This window comes from Argiope bruennichi, chromosome 7, assembly GCF_947563725.1.
Source record: "Argiope bruennichi chromosome 7, qqArgBrue1.1, whole genome shotgun sequence".
NCBI lineage: Eukaryota > Metazoa > Arthropoda > Arachnida > Araneae > Araneidae > Argiope > Argiope bruennichi.
In genome coordinates this window covers 117,288,426-117,313,430 of record NC_079157.1, presented here as the reverse complement: position 1 = coordinate 117,313,430, position 25,005 = coordinate 117,288,426, and the positions used below count along the sequence as shown (strand labels likewise).

Genomic DNA, 25,005 nt, shown 5'->3' with positions numbered 1-25,005 from the left:
AAGTGTTTTCGAAAATCATCCGAAAAACTTGTTACTAGTAAGTTCAATAAAAATGATAAACCAAATAAAGTGAGCAACATAAGATTTAATATGATTACGGATTTATAAGAGCCAGGCTGCACAGTTACGTGAACAATTATATGCAAAGCGTGTATCATTTTGAACGGCAAGTAAGTAGTCCAAAAATTTATTGTTGAAATTGCCATAATCAAATCAATCAAGCGTACAACTTAACTAAATGTATTTCCTGCTCATAGGGCATTGCGTGTAAACTATGCGCAAAGTATAACTATTCATTATACGTAAATTAGCTAATTATTTTTTCAGCCAGGGGGAGTGATCTTTCCAAAAGTTTCTTAAATACTGTCTAACAAAGACATCTGACTTCCTCACTCCTGCATAAAACAGTGGACCTAGAGTCACTTGAGTAAGAATGCAAATGTATTTGAGAAAGGATGCTTGTCATGCAAATACCCTGCATGACACTGATGAACAATAGCTATGAAATATTAGGCTTTAGTGTGAATCTAGCATTTTCACTGAATCTATCATGTGATTCCTAAACTTTATTGCTTATTAATCCTTAGTAATACGCATCCGAAAACAAATTAGATTCATTTTTTTCCCCAACCGATTAAAATTAAAATTTGATGCAAAATTACAATTGTAGTCACAAGATCACATACCAAATATGATATATTATTCGGATTTCGAGTTATCATGCTTAAATGCTTGTGCAAGTGCCAACAGACATTATAAACCTTTTAGTGGATTCGATGGGGCCATGGTGGTCTGGTGGTAAGGTCTCGATTTCGCAACCGGAGTGTTTCAAATTCGAGACCTGATTCCACCGAAGAACCGCCGTGAAATCGGTCTTGAGTGCGTTAAATCCGCCGGGGCCAAACGTCCTCCAATTGGTGCTGTGTGGACGTACAGAGAGAGGGTGCGAACTCAGGTGTCGTCCTCGTCATCTGACCAAGGTTCAAAATGACGAGGTCCGTCTCAAAAATAGCTTTAACGTTACCTGAAAAACAGAACGTTAATATAACTAAAATAAACTAATGGATTCAATTCTAAACTTGATTGGAATCTGTATTTTGAATGTTAAATCTATGTGACAAATTTCATCGATCTAGTTCTCTTCATTTTATAGTTGTGTTAACTTGTATTCGGACAACCGCACATACAGACTTCCTTTGTATGGTTTTCAATAAGAATTTGACAGAAATATATAGGTTTGATGTAAAGATCATATAAGAAATTTTATTTGTACGTAGCTCAAAGAGTTTTTGTTATCTTTGTTGAGACGGACAAACAGGAGGATATAGATATAATGTCAAAAACTTTTATCGAAATAGGGGATTCCATCAAAATCTAGAGATTTAAATTTTTGACGATTGACTTTCTTTATTCTTCGTAAATGAGAAAATAGAAAAAAGATCTGGAGATATGTATAAATCTCCATATTTCAGATTCCATTCAGTTCGAATAAAACAAAAATTATCTATTTTTAACAATCTGCCTCTTGTATAAAAAATTACACTAAATATAAAGTTGACTAGTGGCGTTCAAACTTTCTCATTGAATGAACGACTCCTAACATTTTATGGACAGCGATGATCTGGTGGTAAGGTCATGGTTTCGGGACCGGAGGATTTCAAGTTCGAGACCGATTCCACCGAAGAACTGTCCTGTAAACGGGTCTGGTGCACGTTAAATCAGTCGACGTCAATCGTCCTCCCGTTGGTGTGGTGTGGAAGCTTGGAAAGGGGGTTCCTGCTCAGGTGTCGTCCTCGTCATCTGACCGTGGTTCAAAAACAGTCCTACTGTTTCTTAAAAAGGAGAAGTTATTATAACTAAACCAACCCTACAATTTTATGGCGAAATAAAAATTGATTATATTGATTAGTTGGAGAATAAGAACGATGAATATTATGCTTTATTTGTTAAAAACAAAACAAAATATAATATTTAAAAATAGTTTACTTCCAAATAACAAATTATCAGTATTTTAATATTTTAAGGATTCAAAATTTTTATTTGTAGTATATATTACAATTGGGACCAGAGAAATATAAAATGCAATTTAATTCATATTTCTTTAAAAACTCTACAAGTGTAAAAAATTTTAATAAGTTAAAAATATTTTAAGGAAATTATTAAGATAATACAATCCCCTAAAATCGATAAAAACATTTGTGTTTTTCGATTTCCAAATTTTAGATTTTATATTTTAAACAGGTTTGAAAATATGTAAAGCTTTCTGTGTCATTCTCAAATTGAATATACATTGTTAATTTCTCTTTCACTTTGAATCAATTTTCCATTCTTAATTAACTAAGGTCAATTTAGAATATATTTAGTTATGATATTTAACTAAATACATTCTTTAGTTTTCTAATATTTCTTTAGTTATAACTTTTATAACTAAAGAATATTTTTTGTTATAAAAGTTATAACTAAAACATATTTAGTTAATTAACTAAATATATTTTGAATAAATTAAGTCCTTACGTTAAATGGTTAGTATTTTATATTACTTAAGCATTTTCTGTTAATGTTCTGAAATGTTTTAGAGTTTCATTATTGGCTGATTTCCATAAGAAAAACTTTTTCAAAGACTATTAATAATCTGTACATTACATTTTTTAACACTTAGGAATTTTACTATTTAATGCTTTGTTTCTTATTCCTTCTTCTGTAGAGAAAATACATCCACCAAAATGGTCCCAAGCTATTGAGAGATATTATGTTTTGAAAAGATGGCAGACGAGTAAAAATAATAATTCTGAGAATCAGACTCCTGCAGACACTATTGTGAAACTTCAGAATAGAAGTGTTTTGAACACATGCATTGCGGATAAAATTGAAGATATTCCTTTTGCATCAAACTATATTATTGTGTATAATTGAAAATAAAACCAATGAAATACGAAGTCGGACAAATAATACCCAATGAGCTAAATGAATCGATTTAAATCTGAGAAAAAATTAGAAGAAAACTGAATGAATATTTCTAATTTGTGTTGTTATAATCTTTATTTTATCAAAGTATATTGTGTTCGAAAGCTTTTATGTCATGTATAGATGAAGCAGAATGATATACTGTTGTTGTAATTAGTCTTATTGATATTGTTCACAAACATTATAACTTGAAAAAGAAAAAAATCTAACATATTGAGTTTAAATAGTGTTTTCGAGCATTAAAAAAATTAGAGTTCTAAAAGCATTATTAGTTTTTGTTTTGTGTCTTTAAGTACTTTAAACGCAATTTTTTAGACCTTTATATTTGTTGATAGACACGTTTTCTATTCTGTAAGGGTATTTTTCTGTTTAAAATAGAGATTTGAATTTTTTTTGTAGAGGATTTCTTATATATATACACTATAAGAATCAGTATGCATTCAAGTTTGAGCATTATAATTATTTTTTTAATATTAAATTCTATATTTTTAAAATTTTAACCAATTTTTTTAAGGTTTAGCCGAAGAAATGAGAACTATAATTTTACAAAGAGTTAGATCTTTATTTCTATACTCATTTCCGTTGCAATTGATTCAAAAAACAAAAATCAAATAACATAATTAAAAAAATATAAAAAAATTAAGTACGTTAAAGTAGTTTTTAAAAATTTCAGTACTTTCTTATATATTAAAATAATGAATCTCTCTAAATTGAGTTTTAGTGTAAAAATAATTTATTAATGAAAGCCATTCAAAAAATCATAAACTGCTTTCAATATTACTGTCTACAAAAAAAACTTTTTAAAAAATCCAATGTGTAGCCTGAAACCTAAACATCGTAGCATAAAAATGTTTTAGATTTGATTCGCCTGTCTTTATGTTATTTTTAAATTTTACCTTTAAATCTAGTAACAATATTCTGCGCATATATATATATATAATATTGCGCAACTCAAGTGAGAATAAATTCAGCAACTAAAACATATTGGTAAAATATTTAACTAAAGCAACTAAACTTAACTTAAGCAACATATTTAACTTAAACAACTAAAAAATATTTGTAAATACTTGAAAACTTATTAAATTCTTTTAAAAAGAATCGTTCAGAAATGAAATTAGTTTCTCTGACAATATGATACTTTGAAAGTTATATAAAAAAAAATTGTTTTTTTTGTGCAGTAAACATCCAAGTCATTGATGTCAAATATTGACTTTGTTATTATATTATCCAAATCTTCATCTGAATGAAGATTGGATCTGAATTTTGATGAATATTCATTTGTTATTACATTATTTTTCCTTCTATAATTATAACATTATTTTGGATATAAAAATTTAAAAATTCATTTCTTAGTGAGTGGTCCGCTACTTTAATTTCAATCACTTCAGCCTCTTCTCTGTAACACCGGAAATGAGGTGCTAGATTGCTGTGATTGGTGAAAGTGATATCTCTTGCCAATTTTGATTTTTGTTTGTTCAGGAATCGGGAATCTCTCCCACTCCCTGTATTTTCTAGGGAATTTGATGTGGTGTATGTTAAGAATTCAGTTAACCACGTGATCTTCCTGGGCGGAGTTAGCTGCCAATCATGTATCACGTGGTCTCCCTGTTGTTGTTTCGTATATATATATATATATTTTTTTCCCCAGTAGAAGCGAACCGGACTCCTGTACTAGTGGGAGTGTTATCTCGACTCTCTCTCTTCCGAGAAATTTTATGTGTAGTTCTCTAGGCCTACTACACTATGGCTTAATCATGTGCCTTTGGTTGTTGATGTTACCAATAAATCCCTAAATGTGACATTAAATTGTATACTTATGGCAGCAAAATCGACAATTTTGCAGGTAGTGGCATCTATATTGTAACTCCTCAGTCTAGTTTTTCTCTATGCCAACGAAATCCAGACTTCTGTTCGTTTTTAGAAGCGAACTTCTAGCAATCGATGAGGGACTTAAGACCATTTTACACGAAAATAATTATTAGAACCTTTGGATTCTTACTGATAGCCGCAGCTCAATGGAACACCTTAACAACTGGACCTATGTTGGAGATAAAGCAAGTATGTCTATTCTTCAGAAGTTGAAGCTGATTTCACTCCAACATGATATTCATTTCCAGTGGATCCCATCTCATGTGGATCTACTTGGTAACGGAATAGCTGACAGGCTTGCAAAGAAAGGAAGCAGCCTAGCGACTTCATCTTCTGCTGAGCTCACATACTTAGAACTGTTCTCTCAGGCGAAATTCCTAAATAAGAAGAACTGGATGGTTCCCCCTACTCATGATTGGTATACAGCCAATAAGCCGGGCGAGTCCTTAAATCTTCCTTGTGATAGAAAAACCAACACTTGCCTTTCGCGCCTTGCCAGTGGCCACCTTAAATGTCTTTTCTTTTCTCAGGGTGAAAAGTTTTACCCTCTTTGCCCGAAATGCTGCCAGCATCAGGCCTCTGCTGAACATATCCTGGACTGTTTAGGATTTCATTGGGGAGAAATTTATTCTTCTCCCTTCCTCGTTTTTGACTTTCTTCTTGTCAACGGATTTTTGGATTTGGTCTGACTAAGTCAGGCCATGGAAATTAGCAACTACAACAACAAACCACATAAAAGACAACATGTGTCTTCAAATCATTTCACCCAGTACACAATCTTCACTATCAAATAAATTATTGTGTAATCGTGAAATGCAATAATTTTTACAGTGTAATCTAGTATCAAAAGAAGGCGTCCGCACATATGGATAAAGCAGTAGCGAGACGGAGCAGGATAATGATTGACTACCTTTCTGCGTTTCATGCCACATTTATAAAAATCCCAAATGTATGTACCAAAATAAAAAATCGCTGATAATACATAAAATATAAATATTTTGTTACATATTTGATGAGGATTAATGCGATAATTAAATCTGCTTCATTGTAACAAATTCCGATATGGCTGGTTTTATCTTCAATATCTGCAAGCGTAAATCAGTTTCAAGTTGCAATCATGTGATCCTCCATTTTTGATTAACTGTCTTCGGCGATCTGCTGATTTCCGGGATTATTTTCAAGCCTGCGTTAATAGTTCCCAAATAAAGTAATATTAAATTTAAATTTTTGATAGGTATTTTTAGTCCTATTTGTTCTAGTTTAGAAACCTCAGATTTTTTTTTTTTTTTAATCTTCCATCTCACCTATATTTCGTGTCTTATTCTGAAACAGGATATCATTCATTTCAACTAAATTAATATATCGTTAGCTGAAATGAAATGGGTTCGAAAAAGCGTACAAGATAAAAAATGAAATCAATTTTATGTAATATCGAATATTTAAGATACTTTTAATAATTTGACGGTTTATTTTCCCAGATTTAATTTTAAAAACTTTGTAAAATTCGGAATTAAAATTTTCAGTTTCAAAAGTTTAAAGTACTATTTTTTTATACATTCAATTGTAATGCAGAAAAAAAAAAGCCATGTTCAGAAATGCATAAACTATATAAAAAATATTATCATTGCCTATTTTGAAGTTAAAGCTTATCTCATATATAAAAATGAATACTTTTTTTGTTCGTATTTTATGCGCTGCCGTACCGTTCATCCGATTGCGATAAAACAATTATTATATCTAAAATAGAATAGAATGAATATTATTTTTACTTCTCTTTTATATATCATTCAGTTTAAATAAATGTATTCATTGTCGACAAGAAAATAAATATCATTCTTTCAATCAGTCCTAATTATACAAGATAGCTATTTCAAATTGCAAGCGATATTTCCGAAATTATTTCATCTGCGGCAACATGCTGGGTACCAGCTAGTTTTTGACAAGTATAAAACAAAATAATAATAATAAAATGAAAAAAGTAATAAAATATTGATTTTAAATATTGCTATTCTACATGATAAAAATAAAGGTCAACTTTCCATATCTGGGTTCTGAAAAACTGTAGAAAAACGCAGGGTGAAATATTTGTATTAATAATGGAAAGAATTTGAATTTCCTTACGACAGTAAGAAATATCACTGTAAAGTATATTTTAAATAGATTTTTAAAATTTTATTAAAATTAAAAAATGATTGTAATTAACAAAATAGGTATAATAGAAAATAAAGTTCTTTAAAATTTTATTGAAATTAAAAAATGTTTGTAATTAACAAAATCAGTATCATAGGAAATATTGTTTTATAAAGTTTTCAGGAAAGGAAGAAAAACTGAAGAGGCAAGAGGCATACAAATAGCTATATTTCTTAAACATGTTCCAATCTTTAACCCTTTCATAATAAAAATTTTCACAGCTTCATTTTTCTAAGAAAACGTCATCTAAGAAGAATTAAGAATTCACCTATACTGCAATATTATTAAAAACATAACGGTTCTGCGCTTTGCATTATTATCTAATGAATGACATCTTCCGTTTCTGGAAAGTGCTGTCTTAAGCCCCGTTCCTTTACGGATATGGCTATAAATATGCCATCTGACCCATTGTAGGACCACCCCCGCCTGTGGACGTCTATCGGAAGCTTCCCGCAAATTGTCGGCGAAATGAACAAATATCAAAAAACCCTGGAAAACCAAAAGAGAAGGAAAAGAGAGCAAAATGTGCCTGCTTCAATACGCGCTCGGGCCGTCGGAATGGGGCCCTTACTGATTCAACCGTTAATCCACAGAGTAGTACTTGATATATTTATGAATTATGTACGATTTCTGCATGGGCCTGGATAGCCTGGTTGGATTCACATCCCTTGGGTTGAGAGTTCGAACCCCGCCGGCAGAAGACTCTCCGTATGTGTGGTAGCTAGCCCACGTATAAATCCGTCGTGGTCACAAAGTCCTCCATGTCGAGTGTAATACCACTGGGGGGACTGGTTCAGAGGTGATCGTTCTCTGATCCAGGTCTAAATTGCGATCTGTGGATGATCTGTCAAAGCTTCCTTGACTGTTGGATGGTATGTTCTGGCTTTTTCGTTTTTAATTTTAATTTTAATGCTGTTTTTGTTTTTTTGTTTTTGTTATTGTTTTTATTGTATTTTTACTTTGTTGTGGTTCTTTTTTTCTAATTTGTTATTTTGTATTTCCTTTCTGTTAAAATGGTATATCTCTTGAGCATAATTTCAGGGGATTTTCGGGTCACAAGGAATCATTATTAGACAAAGTCTGTATGTCCTCACAGAAAAAATCCCTTTATTTGAATCCCTGCCTGAGGGTGACCCTTGAAAAAGTCTTCAGGCCGGATTCTTTTTTTAATATTTTTTTAATAATTTTTTGGTTTAATTTTTATTTGATTTTTGTTTTTCCTATTAACTTGATTCTAATACTTTTGTGTGTATGTATATATATATATATATATATATATATATATATATATATATATATATATATATAATATGTAGTTAAATTCATATATATAGTTATAAAGACAGCTATCAACCCCACTACGACCCAGACCTCTCACCTATATTCAGAACAACTTCAGGGAAAAAAAGCCTGAAATGAATAGTAGCTACTATACCAAAGGAATTACATTTCATGTTACGATCCCGAGGCTGGCACTTTTCGACGATTGTACTTCGCTAAGGGGTGGTAAGCAGAAATAGGAGGAATGGTCACCCCTCTTAAATACACGAATAATATGAATTCACCCTATTGCGTAGTGTAAACATCTGTTCCTTTCAGTTTTTCTTCCGCCTCTTTTATTTGATGACATAAATGTCTCTTGACGCATGCGCAAAAGCGCGGAGGGTTTCAGAATCCGAGAATGAACAGTATTTTTTTTCACAAACACTCATGGGCTTGACTTCGGGTTTAGAAGATCGAAGATTGAGCCTCGAAGATCGTGGATTCGAGGCTCAATTTTGCTCAAGATCCACTGTGTGTGTAAATCTGGCACAAAAACGAAATCCTGATTAAATGTTCTGCCGTTGTTGTAGTATGGAAGTTTGGAGAAGGGTTGAGGTTCAAGGATCTTTCTTCTCATCATACATTGGTTGAGACTTAACTAAATTAAAACAAGCTTGCCCTCAAAACCGGAATATTTAGCAAGCAGTGGTAGATTTTGAAAATATGATTCTATAAGCTTGAAAGTTTTAAGACTCTTCCTATTATTTATTGTAGTAAATACATCATAAGTTGAGCCTTACGATATACGTGAAATAGATTCAAGGCCAAATTTAAGCCTTCTAGAGGTCCTTAGGTCTAGAGTCCAGCGTCTTCTCCTTTCTCCTATCTAATTTTCTACACCAGATTCTCTATATAATCAGTTTTAATTGGTAAACTCCAATAAATAGATAAAACATTTAATTACGTGTCCCTAATCGAAAGAGGAGGTTTGAACATGCCGCATAAAAGAAATTAAAGATTCAAATTTGAAAGCCCTTTTCAATATCGTATGCAATCGAAAATATTATCTATTTATAGAACTGGATAATTTTAAATTATGAAGCAACATATTTTTTGAGTCTTTAAACAATATAATATAAAATCAATTTAAAAAAATTAATTAGGAATGTTAGAATAATGCTTTAACTTATAAACCATACTTGACTTTCAATTGAATCCATTCAAATGCACGATTCTTCTAAATTAAATGAAAGCATAAAACTGTTGTAATCCAAAAAATATCACAAAATCTGTATCATAATTTCATTGTCCTTAAGCAGTTGAAAATTTTATTTATTTGATAATGAAATCTAAAAATCTATTCGAGGCCCCTAAAGTGCCTCTAATGACCATGCTAAAAAACCTCGGCCGTGCATGCTCAGAGAATATGCATGCTCTGTAATTGATCTTCAGCTAAGCAGACGTAGGTTGGAAAAGTAGGTTGATTGCTTTCTCAGATTCGATCGTATTAGAAGGTGGACGGAGTCATATGACGTACTGCGAATCTGCGAGTGAATTCTCGGATTTTTTCAGATTTCCCAACAATAATGGGTTACTGGATATTCTGAACTCATTTTGAACAAGATTCTCTGACGAGACGGATGTAAACTGCTCGTTTAGCAGCGATATATCTTGTTCTTAATCTGTAAACAGAAATAATAAATCCGTACTTCAGATATGCAACTTATCAACCTGTAAATGAAGATAGTCCTTAAATATTTAATATAGATTTAATGTAGCTGAACATATTCATTATACCATTAATTACTACAAGTAGAAGAAACTCTAATTACTCCTTGAATTCTTAATTTCTACGTGTTTCATAATTTAGTTTGCCCTTAAAAAGATTTATTTTCTTGCAACAATACCGTAGAGTATCAATTACATATCAGAAACGATATGTAATTGAATAGTAAGGAAAGAAAGGCAGAACTGGTGCTGGAGTTGAATAGTAAGGAAAGAAAGGCAGAAAGTCTATTCTATGTAAATACCCATATTAAGCAATAATTTTCATGAGATAACATATCTTATTACTCTAAACGAGCAATTCTTGTTTATACATAACTTTATTTCGTGTATCTGGGAAACGGCTCTAATAACGATTTGGATCAAAGTTTGTATTTAGATAAAGTTTTGCTTTGTAAGTTTATCGATGTAGGAGGCTTGCCTAAAAAAACAAGATTTTACACATACACACTTACAAAAAAAATTAATTAACAACCTTTTTCTATCTGCTCTCATGCTGACAATGTCATATAGCACCATTTCGTAAATTTTTGTAGTACTTGCATTGTTGCCATAGGATGATAACCTACTAGTACCTCAAAATATGGCGAGATGGCGCTGTATGACATTATCCGAATACTAATACATTCGGCTCACATCCAATAGCAACAATGCAATTATTGTGTTAATTAATTCGAATATCACGTTAAACTAAGTGCATTCATACTTTTTTTTTTATTTAAATGATCAGTCTATATGGTGGTAAAAGTGAAAAATATTCATATGTAATTAGTATGTGATTCGTATCTAAATATTTTCTTTTAAAAAAAAACTGCTGAGCGAAGCTCTGTTTTCCAGGTACTTTCCATAATCCGAATTCCATAATTACCATAATTCCATTCAGCGGATTCAATCATCCAATAACGTTGACGAGACCTAAAAAGTAAGGTTTATACGAAAACCGACTTTTTGAAAAATCAGTTTTCGAATTCAATATTTCCGAAAAACCGGTTTTAGCCAGTTTTCTAATTCAATGTTTAAAAAAAAAAAAAAACGTTTTTAGCCGGTTTTCAAATTTTTGTCATAAAAAATAGAATAGTGAAAAATATTTTATTTTATTTATATAAAATAAGAAAAAAACAAAATCATTATCAAAGTCAAAGTCAAAATATAAAAAAAATTAAGGATTCATATACATATTACACAAAATAACGAAAACGCAAGCAAAAATTTCAAATAATATTTATATAATTTTCACTCATTTTAATTTTTCCTGAAAAAATAGGATTTAAAAAAAACATAAAATATCCATTGAATAATGGTTAAGTCTTGTTCTTTTTTGGACACAATACTGCCTGAAATTGAAAATACTCGTTCAACTAACTACTGAGCTAGATTTTATACTTTTCATGGCATTAAATAACAAATCTAAGGTTTTTGTTCATTTCTTCGTTGCCTCAAATAATGAAAATTCAGCTTTCAGTGTCGTTGGATTTGTAAGTTTTCCTTCAGGGTCTTGAAGAAACTTACGAATTGTTTTTTCCATGGCTTCTTTTAAAAACGCATTATCATTTAAAAAAGCATTACATTATTCATTTAAAAAAGCATCTGATGAGTAGTTTCTTCGATTTGCTATTCATCAGAATCGGTTTCCATTTAAGAATTCGGAAATATTCTAGACAATATCTTTCCAGATAACTTTATAATTTCGGTTTTTGAAGCTAAGGAAAGTACACTAGACTTCTTCGCTGAACTAGACATGTTTTGTGGATTTTGCAACTACATCAAAAGAGTTGCTAATTCTACTTGTCTTCTTTCTTGAATTCGTTCTTCTAAAGCATATAATAATTTCAAACTTAAGCAAACAAATTTCAAACATATAAAAACTTAAACACTTCAAGTGTTTACATTTTTTAGTTCATTTAACAGAAATTCAAATTCACCTTCACTTGTTAATAAATTAGCATCTCGTCGCCCTAAGCCTTCAGCTGTTATACGAATCGGTCCCAACCGATAAAATTCAAAATATTTGTTTGTTTTTATTGAAGAAGAAGAATATCCAGGTGTTCCGGAAAACCGGTTTTCTTAATTTAAAAACCGGTTTTCAAACTTGACAAATTTACTCTAAAAAAAACAGTTTTCTCAAAAACCGGGTTTGAAAAACCGTCAAACCCTACTAAAAAGTAGTCTTCCGCTTATATTATTCTCTATCTGTTTTTTTTTTTTTTTTTTTTTCAACGTGCAATTTTTATTATTATTATTTTACTTTATGTTAAAAAAGTGCGTTTTTCAATGTTTTTATATTTTTATTTAGAATACAGATTACACCTTACATTTATTATAAATTAGTTGTTACATGTGCCATGACTAATATTTCATCCATTAATTATTATTATATATTTTTCATCTGTATTTGAATTTCAAGTCTCTCTGGTCGCAAAACTCTACTTATAACCAAAAGCAATCAAACTGCGTGCAGTTATGTCAAAAGAACCAACTTTTATTTCTCTAACCAAAATTTAGTTTGTCTTCCAGATGCTGGACTACAGAATTCGTTAGATGCAGTACTAAATACTGGAAAAGCGTAGCATAAAAATTTTCTATCATTATTCTTAATAATGATGTTTATTTTTAGCGAAATAGTTAGATATGTTTCGAAATGAGTTGGTTCTTTTTTGTATAACTACTCCCAATTCTACTCCTAATCAATTAAAACCCGTTCAGCAATGGGCAAACTTTTGTTTCGCAAGCATTCTTTAGCACGTTTTTTAATCGCAGAAAAACAAATGAATATCTGTTTCAATCACGTGACCGGTCAAGCCAACGGAAAGGTCACTCGTTCAATTATCCGCTGGTAATTCACCTGACCGAAGCTCCTAATTTATCGGCGAGCGCTTACATCAGCGAGAGGAATTATCGCAGAAACAGGCGGCGAGGTCAAAAACCCAGCAGATCGAGTTTTATGCAAGAGATGCAAATGATGACGCCTTTAGTAGGCAGGATTCTTCACCAACAAAGAAGTTCTACGACCGCAGCAAATGGCTTTCGAACAACATTTGCAAACGGGGGGGGGGGTGAATAGCGTTTTGCAAACGATTAAATGAATTGCTTATCAAGCGATAGAAAAGAAAACGTTTGCGTTGATGTCGTTTATTATTTTGTGTGGCAACGATGAAATCTTCAGAACAGATGTTTCTTAATTCCTTTGTAGTGAAGTGCAATTTTTCATCATTTCACGTAGTATCATTTTCGTCATCCTAAACTTCTGCATCTATCATTACAGTTAAACTTGTTTCGCAATTGTTTTTTGCCCAGAATTTCTAAAGAAACAAAATTGGTTTCATTATAATAAATATTGTTTGTTAATTCTATGAAAGACATAGCATGAAACATAAAGCGTTTATTTACATAAGTTTGAACCAAATCACCACATGCCCAAAATAAACAAGAGTTTGAATAAACAGTATAATTTTTATGGTTGATGCGACTAACTGACGATTATATATAATTATCGTAATCGTATCGTAATTATCATATCGTATTATTTGTAATCACCACTAAACTTGGAAATGTGATAAAATGGTGAATATTTGTCGGATTTACTATTTAGTTCATAAAATCTCGGGGTATCAGGGACTTTAATAAAAGTGCAATTTTCAATACCTTTTTGGCCGCTCTCCTTTATTTTTTTAATTATTTTTGTTACTTTCTTATTTCGCCGGTAGAAGCGTTGTAACGTGTCTCAATATATTAAGCATAGTCACTATACTATAGGTACAAGTTACTTCATTGACTATACCAGACGCCGTTTTGAATTCAAAGGGCTTAAACGCATTTGTAAAGATCACCCTGTATATATAATGACATTTTAACTAAAGCAAAAAATAAATAAATAAATAATAAGGTAAACTGTAGGGGAATGTGCATAAGATTCAAAGCAAATTCCTTTTTTCATTCGTTTTATCTATATTCTTTGCGATTTATAATCTTTACCAAGAAAATGTGCAAATGCGATTATATCCGTAGTTTTGGATTCTTAGACCATAGAGAAAAACTCATATGCTTTTCAGCAATGTGCATTCACATACCGATGTACATACTTGAAGAAAATGTGTATAATACTTATTTATGCAGACTGGAAAAGGGGAAAAAATAAAAGAAATCAAAAATAGAACATGAATCCAGAAAACACCTCAAGTGACCGATTGGCTTTAAACTTGTTTCCCGCTGTTCGCCAAAATGTGTAATTCGGCATTTATTTTTCTTGCATTTTTTATTAATTTTCTTACGTCAACGATCATTTCTCGGTTTCTGCTGTGAAGTAGATTTGTTACTTGATCATCGAAATATAAGTTTGGAATTGGAGAATCTATGCGAGTTTTTTGCCGGAAGAAATGTGCAGTTTCCAGTCATCTTCCTAACATTCCATCTGGTATTTCGGAAGAGGATGGCTAAAATCGCCAAAAATTGTTCAAACGACCATGAATTTAATTGTGCGTTTAACAAATGCGATTAAGCAAAACATTTGGCTTATAGGGTTTTCTGTTTAATCGAAATAACTCTAAAATGGGTCGGTAATATCATAATATTCACAAATTTGGAGATACAGAAAACTCAAATTATCCATGGTTGTAAATGGTTCTTGGATCCATGGTTGTAAAGTGGATAACTTGAGCCATGGTTCAAATCCATGGCTCAAGTTATCCACTTGAGTTTTCTGTACCTTCCAAAATTTAACAAGGTTAAGTGGCAGTTCCAACACTTCTTCGCATACTCTTTAATGAAGGTGTTGTCCCAAGGTTGCCTTGCGCGGCATTAGCATATAATAGTTACGAAATAATAACATTTGGTGTGATTTTAGCATTTTTACTGAATTGATGGTGTGATCCTTGGCGAATTGTTTTGGCGTTTAATCCTTCGCATGTGGTTAACAGTATCCAAAATTTGACACTTGTAGTCACAAAATAACATTCCAAATTTACCATATTTAAGTCATTGCGTCTTTGTTTTATCACATCTGCATATTTCTGAAATTACAAATTGACAGACGGTCAACCCATCATTGGATTTGGCATAAAATTTAATAGGTATCTACACTACAGATGTTAAATCTATGTACTGAATTTTATTCATCTAGCTCTCTTCATTTTTTAAGGGCCGCGAGGGCCTGGTGGTAAGGTCTTGGCTTCCCCGGAGGGTTTCAGGTTCGAGACCCGCTTCTACCGAAGAACCATCGTGTACGCGGGTCTGGTGCACGTCAGACGCCCGAGCGAAACGTCCTCCCGCTGGTGTGGTGTGGTGTGGAGAGGGTGTCTCAACTCAGGTGTCTTCCTCGTCATCTGATCGTGGTTCAAAATGGCGAGGTCCGTCCCAAAATAGCCCTAGTGTTGCTTTAAAAAGGAATGTTCATATAACTAAACTAAACTTCTTTTTGTAATTATCGTGTTCACTTATATTCGAACAGTCGGACAGACGGATTTCCTCCGAAAGGATTTTGCTCAGAATTTGACAGAAATCTGCAAATTTGGTGTAAAGACCGCATAACAAATTAAACTTTCTCTCAAAGCGTTTTGAGTTATCTTTGTCACAGACTGACAGAAATTTTCCAAATAAATGTTTTTAGGAAGATCTAAAACATGGAGACTAGTGAAAATCTTGTGATATTTTTTTTTTTTTTTTGATGATTACAATACTTTCTCTGTATTTCGTATACGAGAAAGTAAAAACAAACAAAAAATATTCGATAATTAGTTTTGTGTTACTTCATTAATTTAATTTAAGAATTAAAAATGAACCAATTCTGCCAGATAATGAAAATGAAAGATTCCAAAATTTTTTATGCCAGCGTGGTGACCTACTGTTAAAGCCACAATCACGCTTCAGATGCTTAGCCCGATTCCACTAAATATCCATCATATATGTACTCCAAAGATGAGTTACATCTCGTTTCGAATGCCAAATGCCCACCCATTGGCAGGGTGAGTAAGTTTGGAGAAGGGATGCCAGCTCAGACACGCCATCTGACCGTTTTTCGAAATTGCAAAAGTCATCCAAAATAGCATCAAAATAAAAATAAAAAATGGTCAATTATAACTCAAAAACTAATGGATTCATTTATTAGGAAGTAACGCCCGTCAACTACAATGTCACGCAATAATCGAAATGTTTTGTAAATCTTTCACAGAAACACCATAGAAAATTACATTGTAAGATTATTACACATATTTTTGGTGAATTACAGAAGAATGGTATGTACAATTCAATATTCACCCAAGAGACCTTCCATTGAATTCAGTGTGAAATAAGTTAATTAGCTATCCCCTAACAGCTATCGATTCTCATCTAAATTCACGTATAAACAATCTTTTAATGGATGCTCTGAAAATCCTCTATTGCACTATTTAACTTACCTTGCAGGGGCGTATCAACCCTTTGAGGCGATTGAATTTCTTGAGGGGGCGTTTTATGTGGGCGCCGTGATTGTTGTTACAGTATACATTGCCAAAGCAGTTCATGAGTATATGTATGCTCAAATTATTTTTTTTTTTTGGTAATTGATAAAGACAATTTAAAATATATATATATAAAAACTAACTGTATCATTATGGCTAAATAATTAATTTGGAATTTAGTTATACATTTTTAGGAAGTAATTCATATCTATTAACTAGTATTTAGTGTTAATAAAATAGTCAGGTTTCTGATCTGTTGACATTTCTTCTCTGATCTCAGGATGTTTGCTAAGGGAAAAGGGGAAATAGGATGCATTATGCAAATTGAAGTAACAAAATAAATTTGAAATTTCGGCACATTGAAGACGGTACATGAGGTGTGTTGATGCCGGTAGGAATTCTAATACAGTACTATAGAAAATATTGAAAATTCTGTACAGTTATATAGAAAATTGAAGCAAAAAAGGAATGAACTGATGAAGCGCTATTGCCCCTATTGGGTCAAATATTTACGAGACAGTCTTGGCCTGTAAGAGCTTCAGAAGAATAGTAAATATTTTGTTGCAACTTTGATATATGATATTTGAGCAGAAGTATAAAAAAGTATTTGAAAATCTTCGAATACTTTTGCATAGCTAGTCAAAATTCAGTTCACAAATTCTCATTCGTAATAATGATGTGAAGTATAAGAATTTATTCCTAACAGTTGTATTAGCACAATATTATTTTATTACAAAAGAATTCAATTTAACTATTAATTACTTTCTCGCATACGTTGCTGCTGTTTCATAAGTTGCAACTTTTCCATTCGTCATGGAAAAGCTCGCTGACGAGGTCAGCGATTTTAAACTAAGGGAGCGTCTCTTGTTTTAGTAGCACCAACTAGGGCTAAGAGTACATCTTAGCTACTCACGCATCACATTCGCTTGCACCCAGGACTCGAACCCAGGACGCCTAGGTCACGGGGAAGATACGCTACCCCTATGCCAGGACGCAGGGGTGGCATACTTAGTACATAGAAGGGGTATTGTAATTCAAATTCTAGATTTTCACTCATCTCCATGTTTTAGACCACCCTGAGTTCTAACAATTCATTTTTGAAAAAAATGCCTGTCTGTGACAAAGGTAACTGAAAAATGTTTTACGCTAGACGGATGAACTTTGGCATACATTTACCTCAAATTCGGTGATTTATGTGAAATTTTGAGCAAAATCTATTCTGAGGAAGTCTCTATGTTCGGCTATTCGAATATAAGTTAATACAATAACTATAAAGCGAAGAAAACTGGATGGGTAAAATTCAGATTTAACAGTAAAGTTGTAGACACATATCAAATTTCGAACCAAACCCAAGAAGGAATTGAACGTTTGTTGGTCTGTAATTTCAGAAGTAAACACGATAACTCAAAAATGCAGTGATTTAAATATGTCAGATTTTGTATGGCCTTTAGGGATTTTGTGTGCGAAGTATATATACTTCTATGTCAAATTTTTATATGAATCACTTGGAATAAACTCGCCTAAAACACAAATTTGATTTTCAAATTCTATTAACCACATGCCAAGGATTAATCGCCAAAGATCAGTCGATAGATTCAGTAAAAATGCCAAATTCATGCCAAAGATTCGTATTTCGTAATTTTTGCATGCCTGTATCATACAAGGCATTTTCTGAAATAACATCTTTATTATAGAATGTGCGAGGTAGTTTTCGGGAGACCATTCCCGCTGATGGCGAATTAATTCTTTATTGTTATTTATAATAAAACAACAGACGTTTAGTCATTTTGAACACTTCACAGATTATGATGGCTGGCTGACCTGAGATTTCTTTCAGGTCACAGTAGGCTATTCCTTCCATGGCTTTGAAAAAAACTACCAGGAAACCTCCGTATGCTACTTCTTCGATCCATTAATTAATATTTCTTTCTTTCTGAGATTTGTTCTAATCATAAAATTATAGTAAAAATACGGAAATTTAATGTATATTAAACGAATTAAGCTGAAAAACATACATCCGTTGTAATTATACGTTGACTACTCTTTAGCTGGAAATATTATTGCATGGTAATATTTTATTCTTGAGAAGTCAGACTTGTTTTCATGTGACTTGATTACATCAGCCGTTGCATTCTATGAGTAACGATATTTATACCGTTGTTTATAGAAAGAATAACAATATAAAAACATAATTACGTAAATAAAAAACTTCCATATTCAAAATTTGTTAAAAATGAATTAAGAAGAAAAGTGAAATTATGATATTTATTTTTGCTTAGTTGTACCAAAGCTACTGAAACTGTCAAATCTTTGCTATTTCGTTTTTAAAAGGAAAAAGTTATAATAAAATTGAGTTTGACATTCATTTTTAGCAACTCTTAAAGTTTAAGAAAGAGATTGTTCGCAGATAAAATTAATATCACAGCAAAGATTTTTATATATTTTTTTTAATTTTAAAGTGATGTGAAATTATATTTTGTGAAAAATAATATGCTTCTAAGTTAACAAGAGAAAATGCTTAAAATTTCGATTGATTTTTAATTAAAAATTGTTTATCAGTAAGTATTGACTATTCAAGAAATAATCACATGCTTCCATATTTAACAATTTGCCTGATGAACATTTTGAACGATTTTTGCCTCGTACATGTCATATGATACAATTTACAAAGACTGATCAATCTATAAACAATATCATGTTAAAAATTGGCCTTCTATGAATGGCCAATAGAAGAGGTCTCAAAAATCTTTCTCGTGTATTGTCAAGTAAATGTATTATAATCCCAACCCCTCTTCCCTTGTGCTTAAAATTATGGATCTTGAGCAAGACTGTGAAGTCACGAGTGCTCAGATTTTTATTTTCAGAGATCAATGAATGAGAGTTGTGTGCTTTATAATAGAATAAATAAAACCAGTACTTGTATATTAATTATGTGACATTGGCTAACAATAGTTATGAAATATCCATCTTTAGCGTGAAAATATCGCACAATCTTTGTCAATTTTTTTGATGGGGGAGAGATTAATTTTTGGCATGCAGGTAATACACAAGTACCAGAAAATTGAATGTGAACTTTGGATTCCTTTTTTTCCCGACCGATTGAAATTGAAATTCGACATATAATTAATTGCAGTTAAAAGAGCATATTCCAAACTTCGCATATTTAAGTCACTGCATTTTTAAATTATGTTGTTTGCATAAACGAGAAAATTCAGAACAACAGACAGTCAACCCCGATCCATTTGGAACTAAATCCAACAGACAGTGGATGTAGTTCCAAATCGATACCTAATTACAATTTACATGTTAAATCCGTGCATCAAATTTTCTCCTTGAAACTCTCTTCTTTTTGTCGCTGTTGTGTGCTAACTTATATTCGGACTGCTCCCATCGAGGGGAACCTCAGAAATGAGGATGAGAAGCTTAAGGTACGGTGGTTGGTTCTCGCCACCCGGGTGGATACAGAAATGATGGGGGTCCTCCTGTTGAGGACGAGACGTACTTCCCACGGGATGTATTGTTCCGTGGCCGGTGATGGGAACCTTAGGACTCAACCATGATGTCCGCTGGTGTTGTTATCGCAGCTGTCCGGTCAATCAGGTTTATCGGTGTGCCTTAATGGCATGTCGGAGTAGCCTGTTAAGGTTATATGCGGACTGCTAGACAGACAGACTTTCTCAGAATGAACTTAGTTCAAAATGTGACCAAAATTTACAAATTAGGAATAGAGACTATATGCCAAATTTCATCTGTCTATTTCGAATCTTTTTTGTATTATCGCGTACTCAGACATACAGACATCGAAAAACGTAAACATGGAGTTTCGATAAAATTTTGAATTCGAATTTTTTGTCGGTTACAATACTTTATCTTTTTATGTACATTTCGCAAACGAAAAAGTTATATCTGCCTAAATGTGGCGCTTTAAAGTTTGATAAGTAATAAAGTAGCATTATTTAGTCCATAGTTTAGAGGGATAGTTGTCATCCAGCAAGCTTATGCGATAGAGAATAAATTTCTTGAGTTCGAACTCGACTCGGATTTGCATCTTCCAGATCTGGATTGCTAAATGCCCAGGATTTGTCTCTAACCTTAGGCAAAACAGCACTGCCTATAAATATTACCTGGTAGTAGAAAAATTCATTTTCATTTATTTGCGCTGACCAACAAGCATTATTTCGTCTTTTTGAAGCGATCTATAAATATAATTAAATGTATGAAAGAGTTAACAATAAATTTCAACAAAAAATGTCATGCATCGCTTCGCTGTCTAAAAGAAAAGCATACAAGTTTTAAAGTAACAAAGGCGTAACAAGAATAAAAAGCGCCCTAGACAAAGTATTTGATCTCCGCCCCCCACCTAAGTCTTATTGGCAAATTACTGAATTGAAAAATGAAACAAATGAATTTTTGCCGCCACGGCGCCACTGTGATTGGCACTCGGAGCATCTATGCCCCTCTTGTTCCTCGTAATGCTACTGCAAGTAGTGAAAAATGCAAATTGTATTGGGCGTGTCCGTCTCAATTCGCTTTCTTTTCAGGCCACTAGATTTGCTTATTTTCAACCTTATCTTATTTTGTTGCCGTAGTTCTCTGTACCCATGGTGTAGTGGTTATCACATCCGCCTAACACGCGGAAGGTCCCAGTTTCGAAACCTGGTGGGTACAACTGGTGTTCATTTTTTTTTTTTTTCAAAGTTAGAATATACTATTCACATTTTCGAATGTCTGACGAGAGTTTTTTTATGTTGTTCTTTTAAATAGACCATTTTAGACCTCTGATTTTGATAAATATTATTTTAACCATGCATTCTGGGTTATGTAAGTATTATTCAATAATGCATTCTGTCATTTGAACTCATTTGTTTATTTTAGTTTATTGCATCTTTTTGACTAGTAAATATTCACCCATAAAAAAAATTTCAAAATTCTTATTACATTTTCATCTGATCATTAACCAATATTTTACTCCTTCCCTCTTTTTTTTTTTTTTTTTTTTTTTTTTTTTGTATAAAAGCCATTTTTATACCATTTTAAAAAGTAAAAAGAAAGAGTTTTTTTCAGCGATATCAATGTAATTTCTGTGTAATATTTTTCTCTGATTTTAATTATTTCCCAGAAATATTATGTGTGTTTTACAAATGCATTTTTAATTACTCGTGCACGACGTGACGATTTTCAGTGCATTTTTCCTTACACGTCATTGCTACTCTATATTTAAGAGTAATTTTTAAAACGAAATAGAGATAGCTGTATCAGAAATAAAACCTTTTCATTTTACAATATTTGGAACTATTGGATGAGATATTATCTTTTCTGATTTAAAAGCAAAGAAAGAAAGAAGGAAAAAGAATTTGCATTTTGGTTTCATTCCGTCTCTACTATACTCCACTCTACTACAGGATTCATTTAGCGAGTGATTGTTATAAATTTAGTTCATTTTTACTTTATGTGAATACTCTAGATAAATATGTCAAAAATAGTCAACACTCTTTTTAAGAAAGTACTCTGCCTTTTCAATTTTCTGATCTAAAAAGATAAAATATTGAAAGTCATTTCTTTTTCTTCTCAGAAATTTAATTTGCATTTTACATTAATTAATTTTATTTATTAAAAAGCTTTTACATGATTTTATTGCTTTTTGCAAATGAGATACCTAATTATTATTATCTAGATTTAAGTTATTTTATCGTTCTATTATTTTTAATAACATTTTCTTTAGGTGAACGACATAAAAGGAAAATAAACGAATAAAAATAAAATGAAAAAAAAAAACCCAATCGAATGATTAAAATCATATAAGCATGTGTGTGTGTGTAAAGCCTATTAGAGCAGTTGTGTGGCCGAGTAGAAGAAACTTTTGAAACTTTAAAACTCTACTTAGTTTATCACGGGAAGACGGCTAAATGTACGAAACATGACTTATTTCATCATTCATATTATGTACAAGGGAGAAGCGATGAGATATGTTAGTCTACATCGCGATACAAAAGTAGAAGAGCAAACGAAACCCAAATGTTCCCTTTCAATGTTTTTTACTAAGAGATTTTTATAGAGATTTCTCTGTCAGGTGTCGATTTAGGCAAGAGAATATTAGGTATCTTTAAAAAAATGTTGTAAGCATTAGGGATTTTTATATGTCATTACATATATACTCGATGTATATGTAATAATAACTCGATATATATAGATATAGATATAGATATAGATATAGATACAGATATAGATAGATAGATAGATCGAGTTTGCATTTTGATGTTTTTCTATATCATATTGCTACGTACGTTCAGCTATTGAATATCTAAAAAAAATATTTACTTATGTAAATTTGCAAGAATATGTGCAGTTGCCAGGTAGTTCCTGGCAACTGCACACATACATGTCCTGGCAACTATTTCCACCATAATTAGGGACATTGACAGTATATATCTGATCAGAATATACTTCAATGGCGTAACTAGGATGGGACATGCAGGCAATTATATTAGATAACCATCAACAAAAGAAACAAATATGGCGAATAAATTAGTTATTTTAAAGAACGTTAAAAAGTCCATTTTTACAAAAAATTTTTAATTTAATATTTCAGATGTTTTAACAAGTTTCTTTATAAAACCGCAAGCTTGTTTTTAAATCTGTTTTTGTGGAAGTTAACTAGTTTTTGTATTTGCATACGTTTTAAGGCGTTTTTACATCTTTAGATGCTGTTTTTTCAAATTCAAATATTTTAGAGAATTTTCTTACTGGAAATTTCATAAATTATTGTTGTGACTTATGGCATTTCACAAGCCCGCTGACAGTTATCTGCCAGCGATTTAAGACGATTGAGGGGCTCTTGTTTTTTCAGCAGCGGCAACTAGTGGCAAGAGCATGCCTTAGCTACTTCAATTGTCACATTCGCTTTCCCAACCCCCGGGAGGGGGGGGTCACAATCACACACCTGACAGATAGAATGAAGAACAAACATGCCCAAACCGGGACTCGAACCCGGGACGCCCAGATCACGGCGAAGACGCGCTACCCTTATGCCATGACACAGGAAAACTTCAGAAGTCTAATATATATATTTTGTATTTAAATTTGATGACATAATTTCTCAATATTTTTTGCAGTTCCTGAACTAGAGAATAAGTAATCCATTCATTTAGAAATATTTTATGGTTGTTTTATTGGTTTACAGTGTGAAAAAAAAATGAACATTTCACTTTATTTATCAGTCGCACCCCAATATTTAAAAATGGATAGAAATACAAGCTATCTTTTAGTTCAGGAACTAGATAATATATCTCTTAAGTGACCTGCAAAATTTCATGCAAATCATTTGATAAACATCTAAATTAGAAAATTTTTGTTTTATGCTTCCTTTTAGTCAAAATAAAAGCCCGTTTTTTTAATGAATAAAATCATTGGCCACTTAACTGATATATTTTGGTTTCACACATGTCCTTTCAATCCTCCATATGCAAATATTCAAAAAAATATAACTATATTTGTAAATTTTTCCAAGACCTTTATCCCTAACGTAATCACATACTTTAGCGAGAAATAGGCATTTCTTTTTAAACGCTTCTTTCTCTGGATTTTTAAAATTAAAAAATATCATTATTAATGTTCTCTAGAGAAATTTCGTTTTAACTTTAATGATTAAATCATAAATGCTTTAAGGGTTTTTATTATTATTATTATTAATACGCAAACCAAAAGCAAATATATAAACGAGTTTTATGAGGCGTATTTGACAATGCTAGATTTTCTAACTTCTACATTTAGACAGAAAGGGAAAAAAATGAGCTTGACATCGGAATTTATATAAATAAAATCATTATGAGAGCATTTTTATTCTCCAAGCCTTCCCATAAGTCAGCCAAAAAGTGATTAGTGTTTTGAAATAAAGTTATAAATTGTTTCGAACTTCTAGTAACAAAACTGAATGAGAACAAGGAATAAAATTCGTTAAAACATAAAAGAGGTAAGCAGAGAAATCATAAGCCATAAAAACTTTTCTGTTACGAAATATGACGTGGATAGAATAACGAAAAATTCATCTGTTTTTTTTTTTTGTTTTTTTTACTACTTTTTGAGTCTGGAAAGAATTTATTTCGTTGTAAGTCCGAATGACAAAATAACAAAGAAAGAAACCTTGACAGTTTTTTTTTATCATCATTTATTTTTTTTAAAAAACTTAGAGTTGGCTGCCCTTGAAAATGAATCTTTCTCTGGGGATAATAGTTCAATCAAATGGATTCAGCTTGAGAGGTTCTGTAAGCCAAAACAGTACAGTTTATTTAAAATATCGTCTTATAATAGCATAGTAATATTTCTCAATGAATTATTAGGTTGGGAAAAATCTTCTGCAGTTACATAAGCCTATTGAATTCTATAACAGAAATATAAAATATAAATTTCAAAATATATATTTTGAATTTTTTTTTTCAAAAAAATCTATTTTTCTTATTTTTATTTTCTTTTAATATAGCATTCTGATCTCTTTGTTTTTATTCAA

General features: G+C 31.7%; 1 non-coding gene across 1 annotated transcript; it reads left to right on the top strand.

Moving 5' to 3' along the window:
- Nucleotides 1-21,097: 21,097 nt before the first annotated feature.
- Trnav-aac (transfer RNA valine (anticodon AAC)) lies at nt 21,098-21,170 on the top strand. Its single transcript has one exon. It is a non-coding gene; the product is annotated as a tRNA-Val (tRNA).
- Nucleotides 21,171-25,005: the final 3,835 nt, after the last annotated feature.